This window comes from Lathyrus oleraceus, chromosome 7 (genome assembly GCF_024323335.1).
Source record: "Lathyrus oleraceus cultivar Zhongwan6 chromosome 7, CAAS_Psat_ZW6_1.0, whole genome shotgun sequence".
Classification (NCBI taxonomy): Eukaryota; Viridiplantae; Streptophyta; class Magnoliopsida; order Fabales; family Fabaceae; genus Lathyrus; species Lathyrus oleraceus.
Window position 1 is genome coordinate 279,057,067 of NC_066585.1, and position 8,261 is coordinate 279,065,327.

The following is an 8,261-nucleotide window of genomic DNA, read 5'->3' on the forward strand; positions in this document are numbered from 1 at the left end:
ATTGCCATGAGACAAGTGCCAACACATCACAACTGGTATTTGGAGAGTGTGTGAGCTGTCATACAGCTGTCACAAGGCCTGATGTGAAATACCAATTTTGCCCTTGCTTAGTAAAATGCATTTTTGCTAATCACATTTCATTTTGGTTAATTGGATGATTAAGAGTGTGATTAAGTGGAGGTATATATCACTAATCATAACTAACTTTGAGATCAGAATCACATTTCACAAGAAATTCAACAAACTTTTCCCTCCAAATTCTCCAAAAGCTCAAGAACATTCAAGAACAAAATTGAGCAAAACTCCTTCAATTCTTCATCAATTCGTGTGATTCTTTTTGCTGCCTTCTCCAATCATCTCCTTCTTCAACTGTTTTGGAAAAGCATCATCAAAATCCTCACGAATCTCCACTGTTCAAAGTGTGTGCATCCATGGCATTTTGCAAATTCTTCCACTAGAAGCAATTTCGAGCGAACCTAACATCTCCAGTCAACATCCTGAAGCTTCTCTTGCATCTGTTTTGGATCAACACGCACCAAGGCTTCAAGATTCATCACTGCTCCATTCAAGGTACCTAAAATCGAATCTCATGGTTTCTTGAATTGTGATATGCTTATTGTAGTTCATCCAACGTAGATCAACATGCTAGGTTCAGTTTTTGATTTGGTGAACTGCTGAAGAAGTAATCGTGATTTTTAGTTTTGATGTTGTTTCTTTAAATGCTCGATCCGGATTATGTAGTGAGAATTAGGCAATTTAGGTTACATATTTGTGATCCACGCACTTAGACCTTTCCAATGACTATACGCATGATGATTTTTGTTGAGATTCATTGTTCTTGATGTTCTTGCCATTTCTGGAAAAATGATGAAGATTTCTGGAAATTTTGAGCGTTTGATCTTCATGTTTGCAATGCCAGTTTGAATTCGTGTTTACCGCCTGTGTGGACCAATAGAAACATTTCGTTCCTAAGCTCAAAACGGCGTCGTTTTGAGGAAGTCCAAGTTATTTTCAAAAATGCCACTGGCGCCATTTATTTATTTAATTATTCTATTTCATTTTTTCTTGTTTTCCATTTAATTACATAAACTTCAAAAATTAATAACTCCTTCATTTTTGATCCAATTTGAGTGAAACGTTTTGTGCCATACTCATGAAATTGTGTAGAATTTAATGATATTTTTTGTGGATTTTTTGCATGAGTAGAAAAATAATGAGCCTAGGGTTTGTAGAATGTATCACATTTTTATACATGTTTCCATATCCATCATGAAATGCTCATACATTTAAAGAAATGATTGAAAATTTTTGTGCTTATTCTGGACATGTTGATGGTGATTTTCATGTAAAGTTTATGATTTTTGGATACCTGGTTGATTAGATATGAATTTTTGAATCTAGGTGTGACAATTTGTGTCACACCTAGCTAGGTCAACTTTCTGAATTTATTTGCATGACCTATGATTGTTGGATTGGATTGAAATTTTGCATGAATGATCATTGATGTGTTGAGATAACATGTGAATTGTTCTGGATTTTTCCATGGCATTTTCCATTTGATTGATAATTTTCTTCACTGTATGCTCATTTGGTGACATTGTGTGATACATGTTAGCATATCTTCTGTGAAATTCTCATATGGTTTTGGATGAATGTGAAATTTGGTATGCTGGTTGTAGACACATTATAGGACATCATAGTTTTGGTCCCATTCATTTCTAATATGTTGTCACTGTTTTGTGAATTTTTGAAGTGAATGCATGTGTTGGTGCTATGAATTGGCTTGAATAGTTGTGTCTGGACTTTTTGATTTTCATTGACCTACTTTATTTTGTCCAATTGAGCTGAAAATTGACATACTACTTGTTGATTGTGTCCTGTTTAGGTGTGAATTATTTGAGGATTTTTGGAATTGTTTTGGTATGCCTTTGATTGAAGTCATTCTGTTTGAACTTTTGGTGTTGTATTTGACCTAGTTTGTGGTATATTGTGCATGAATTGATATTGGTGAATGGTATAAGCATGGGACCAATTGCATTTGCTTTTGAATGGTTTTAATTTGATTTTGGTTGAACATCCCTTGCTTTTTAGATTTTTTTCTCCCTTTTGGACCCTAGGCTTGGCCTAGTGGTCTAGTTTCTCACATTTGGTGTGGATTTTCAGGATGCAATGCACAATGCTTAAGGAGGTTGCTTCAAGGCAATTTGAATTGAGTTTGGTTGATGTTTATAAACTAACTTGACTTTGTTTTGTAGGGATTGAAGCTTGAGCTTGGGCTTATAGCTTGCACTTGTGTGCATTAACTTGTGTTGTCTGTATAGATTGACTTTTGCTGTTTATTGTTGGTTTGTCGGAGTACTGATGATACTTGATTGATTTCAGGTACATTTAGTCGCTTACAGTTCTTTAAGAACTTGCTTGCTGCTGCTTGGTTTTTAAACCATTTGAGGTAGGACTTCTATTCTTCATGTAGTCTGGAAGACCTGGCCTGTTACTTGGCCAGGCAACTGTCTGAAGTCCTCCTTAAGAGGCGATGTTTGTGGTTGTTTACATTTGTGCCAAGCAGGTAAAGACCTCTATGAGGCAATTGGTGGATCAAAGGGATATGCAATCTATCCCCCACTATTCTGTGAGTCGTCCCTCTGCTCACACGGCTGTGTGTTGATGCATTGGGACACAAACCCAAGATCTTGTGCTGTTGCACGATCGAGTCAGAGTCTTTGAGCGTAGAAGGGTCCCTCCATTCTGGACCCACGCTCCTTTGTCTGAAGCTCTCCCTGGTCAGGGATAAGAGCTGTGAAGTCTAATCTTCACTCACCTTTCATCTGCTTCACCTTAGCCCCGCAATGGCAAGGTTAAGAGCGAGCAATACCCATGTACAGATGACTTGCTTCGGCAGTCAAACCCATTGTTTGAGCCTCACTTGATTGGCTATAGCGTGTGCTTTGTGAATATTTGTTTGCTCTGTTTGCTTGTATGCTTGTATGCTTGCTTTCTTCCTGGATAGGATTAGCTTGCAGTAGTGCAAGTAGGTAGAAACTTCAACGTAGGGCAATGATGCATGACAACACTAGGCTCGAGTACAGCTCCCTGGTAGTGTGTCTTCCCTTGGTTTCTGGCTAGATTTCTTTCCCTTTCAGGGGAACTACATCGCCCTGATCCTCGTTCCAGACGAGGTATGTAGGCAGGAGACCGTGCGAGGTCTCTCCGGGCACTTTTTTTTTTCTTTTTTGTGTGTGTTGCTTGTTATCTTCTTGCGTGTGTTTTGGTTTGGATGCTGACGTAAGTCCAGTGATTGGCGGTCGGGCTCCCCGTTTGCCTTCTGGTGTGTGTTTTGGTTCGGATGCTGATGTAAGTCCAGTGATTGGCATTCAGGCTCCATGTTTACCGGTGTGTCTTGTTTGGCGTGCGTGAGCCGAACTACGGCAGCTCTGATTCTCGTTCCAGACGAGATACGTAGGCATAGGATGCGACGTCCTATCGAGCTCTTTTCCCCTTAACCCCACCTGTGTTGCCTTCGGTGCGTGTGTGTGATGTTTTAGCAACCTTTTCTTTTTTTAGAACGTGGATCCCGTCGAGTACGACGGACGTGAGGGGTGCTAATACCTTCCCCTTGCGTAACCGACTCCCTTACCCTTTCTCTTTGGTTGCAAGACCATTTCCTTTCCAGGTTTCTCTGAGCGTTTCCTTTCCCTATCTTGGGATAAATAACGCGCAGTGGCGGCTCTGTGTTGTGTTTTTGTTTCAGCTCGCCGGTTGTTTTTCGCGGATGCGACACTCCCGGGCAAACTCACAGAAATAATTATCAGGCATCAACAATAATAACAATATAACAATTCAAGCATAAAGACAAAGTAACAGATAAACCCATGAGAAATCCCAAGACTTGTATCAGATGAAAGACACAATCAAGGATAACTCAATTTCAAATAATGACATTAGCCAAGTTCTTCGAAGCATATGATTGTTGCCTACTTTTAAGTCCAAGAGTTAAGATCAAGTCAAGGGCAAAGGTCCAACAGTCCACCAACATTTTTTTTAGGGTTTTTGTTGTTATTAAGTATTTTAAGGTCCTAAGACCAAAAACAGAACATAATCACAAGCATACAATATATACAAGCACAAATAACTCAAGTGAGCAAAGTGAAGATGACAGAAACATAAATATCTTGCATGAAATGTAAAATGACAATGAATGATAAAGGTACCAAAATTTAAATTGCATTAAGTAAATGACATTAAAAGTAAATCAATAATAATAAGAAGTTAGTCAAAGGTTAGTGGAGGATTCAATTGTTTAAGTCATTCTTTGGAGAACATTCAACCATCCATTCACAAGTATAAAGACATGAACCAAGACATCATCTATGAGAAGAGCTCCAACTTAGATAAATCAATAAGTATGCCACTAGCTCTCACAAATGGAAAAAAGGCTAAATCTTCATACAATGCCATGAAGAATGGGAGACTTACAATCTCACTTACAAGAATGCTATGCCTTTTGGGACATATTTAGCTCTATGTTAAGCAATCGTAATTGGATTTATGTAGAAGTCACAACTATCTGAGGTCGGGCAATAAAAATATTGGCATCAATGCAGGCTAGAGACATGATACAAATAACCAAACTCCTAAAGCATACGACACACAAAAAATAAAAGGGGAGGGACCTATCTCAACCAAGCTCATGTTGATTCATCTGACACAGGGTCATTGATGAATCAACTAGCATTTGGATATTTGAGAAGCCATTGGTCAATGAATGGATTGGGGAAGAAAAGGGATGAAGATGAATAGGGAAATGGAAAGGGAAACCCAAATTGATCATATGAAGAATTTCATCTGATCAATACTATCCATTCATTTTGAGGGATGAAATGTACATTTCATCAACCCCCAAAATCCAATAGTATTGATCAAATGGAAGTTCAAATCAACCATGATCAAGGCCAAACAGAAGATCAAACAATACAAGGTCAACCAAATGGCTCAACAATATTTTTTAAACATTTAAACAATTAAAAATCAATTTAAAAATAAAATAAAATGTATTTTCAAAGTAAAAACCTCAAATCCCTTCAAATTACCAAATAAATAGCCAAGGGATTTATCATAGGTCAAACAAGGTCAAAGGACCTTAGAAAAAAAATTGAGAATTTTTTGAAAGTCAGAAGTATTTAAAAATATTTAAAAACAAGTCAAAAATAATTTAATTCACAAAATAAATATCAAAATTAATCCAAAAAACGAGTTTAATTCAAAATACAAAATAGGAAAATATTTAAAGATTTTTGGTGAAAGTCCCATATTTTTTGGATTAAAAGTGAAATTTATATGAATTAAACAAAATAAGAGTATTTAATATAAAGTCAGAAAAAAATAAAAAGGAAAAAATAAGGGCCATCAGATCTCCCTCATTAATTGAGGTGACAAATTTGATGGCCATACATGTGGTGTCCATCATGCACCGAGTCAAACGCGTTGCAAACTGAGTCAAACAAACCAAGGCCCATGATTAAAATGTTGGACCAAGATTAGATGGATGGGGTGAAGCCAACACATCACCGGAGCTAGGGCTCCGATCACCTTCTCCGGTGGACCTCACCAGACTGGTCCACCACAAAAGTCCACAAAAATAAAAGATTTATATACTATTTTAAAGGAAAAATGACGGGGAGCACGAATCTGACATCTAAATTTCCCAATTCTCACTATATAGAGAGATATATGGAATTGAAAATGGAGGTGTATGAACTGAGTTGCTTCGATTTGACCTCAAAGCAACTCAATCTTGTTTCCATAATTGGTAGGACTTCGGACAACCAAAGATCAAGTTAAATGATAGAGAATTGAGGGAGAATCGAAGAAGAGAACATTCCGAAAAATCACCTTTTGTTTGCTACAATGGAGCTCGATCTCTCTTCCAAATTTCTTGAGCTTTCTTATACCAACTTGCAGAAAGTGAAATGGATGTGAAAAGAGCTTGAACCCTTGGAGTTTCAATCCCAAAACAGAAGGGGAATTGAAGCTTGATTTCAAGTGAAATCCTCAAGGTTATTCTATTAATGGAGTGTGGGAAGGTTGCAGATCAAAGCTTGGACAAAGGGGTCCTCAATTCTGAGCAGAAGGAGATGTATTTATAGAATTGCCAATTGATTTTCACACACTTTCAAATTCTATCCAAAAATAGCAACGTGGTTGCATGCTTGTATGGGGGTGCAACAAGGCCCAAGAAATGATGTGATCCAATGCCAAATAAAGTTCAAATGATGCTAAAGCCTTAACATGAAGCCATGCAATGTGAAATGAAAATTGATCATGAAAGTTTCCAAATAGGGTCATGCATTACACCCATGTGCAAGTCACTCAAAAATAATCCAAATGTCTAGATCTTGGACTCTTTGGAAAGCTAGCATGAAGGGGAACAACTTTCATGTTGAAACTTTTTCTATTTGGAGCTTGGATCATGATGAATTTTGAGGTGTAAGTTGGAGGAATCAAACATAGTTGAGAATGTTTTAAGTTAAAAGTCAAATGACCACTTTTTCCACCTTGAATAACTTTGGCTATTAGCTTAAAATGAAATTGGTCACTTCTTCAAAGTTGTAACTATTTAAATCCTCTTCAATTTAGTCATAAATTTGACACCATTTGAATCTTGCATGAGGGAGTTATGGATTTTAGAAGTTGAGGAAAATTGCTTGTTCAATGATGATGGCCCAAAATGACCTATAATGTTTCCTCTTGGTACATGCCCTTGCAAGTAAAATTTTACATTTCTCAAAGAAGAAAAGTTGGAGAAGACATTTTTCAATTAATCATGAAACTTGGATGACCTTCATGTCACAAACATTGAGCAAGTTATGATTCTTGGAAGTTGACCTTCTACATAGGGCACATACAAAATGACCTATAATCTTTCACCATAAAAAATGACTTTCCCAACAAAATTAGCTCTTGAGACCAACATGAAAGTTGCTTGGAATGTCATAAAGAGTAAATTTTATCTTGTAATCACTTTCATATAACAAATATTGTAGGAGATAGGGTCTAGGGTACCCTAAATTTGACCTGTTGACTTTTCTGGTCAACCCCCTTGAACCAACTTGCAAACTGAGGTTCCTTTGCTATTTGGGGATCATGGAGAATCATATATGATTATTATTCAGAGTGGTTTTCAACACTCAAGATCTGGTGAACATACCTTTTTCGGACGGAGATAGTTTCCCTGTCCCCAATAAATCCTTCTGTTGGGCACATAGCCTTACTACCTTCTCCCTGCGGTGCCTCTTTGGCGTTGTTGGACATGGGGCTTCTAGCCTCATCTCGCCCCTGCGGGTTAGGCTTTTCGGGAAAATAGGAGGAGTCTCCTGTCATACCCCAAAATTTGCCCGTTAATATTACAAGGCATTTCTAAGGCACTCCAACTTATTTTTCAGGGCATTGATCTTAAAAGAACAAGGACCCATCACACAGATGACAAAATCCAGAAAATGGCCTAAACTGGTTTGCTCGCTAGGCGAGCAATTCCTTTGCCTAGCGAACCCTTCGCTACGCCACTCGCCTAGCGAAGCTTGCGAATACCAGAAAATTCTGGGCTTCATTCTGAGCCCATTAGGTCATAAAAAGAGCATTATAAATACCACAACTTCAGTCAGAAAAAGGGAGAACGAAAGGAAGACGAAAACAGAACGAAAACGGGAGATAGAGAAAAGGCACAACAAACCCTGGAGGCTAACCCAGAGAATTCAGAGCAACCCTAAAGGAAACCCTGAAGGAAACTCATCTGCACCAAGGTTACCTCCGCCCAACTCAATCCGACTTGCCAATTCAAGGTTGCAATTCAATTGCAAACAGGTTTGCATTATCATTACTGCTTTATACTCTTAATTTACATGTGGCCTTATGATTGAATCCATGAAAATATCTTAAGTTTTGCATGTGGATTTAAGTATGCATGGATATCTTGAATGTTTAACCATATAATCTCTGTAATGGATGCCATAGGGTGTGAAGTTCACTGAAATCGTACTGTCTGAAATTCGAAACCCGCAGTCGCTCGCTAGCACATCGCTAAGCGAGAGTTCGCTAAGCCTTCGCTAGGCGAGGCAGCAGCGAACGTGACAGTTGCTGATTTTTCTGTTCTGTTCTATGCTTATCGGATCTGTTTTATTCTATGATTTTTCTGTTCTGTTCTATCCTGTCCTACCTGTGTTCCTTTTGTTTGGTGCAATTCTCGATTGCACCCTGATTTGGTATTC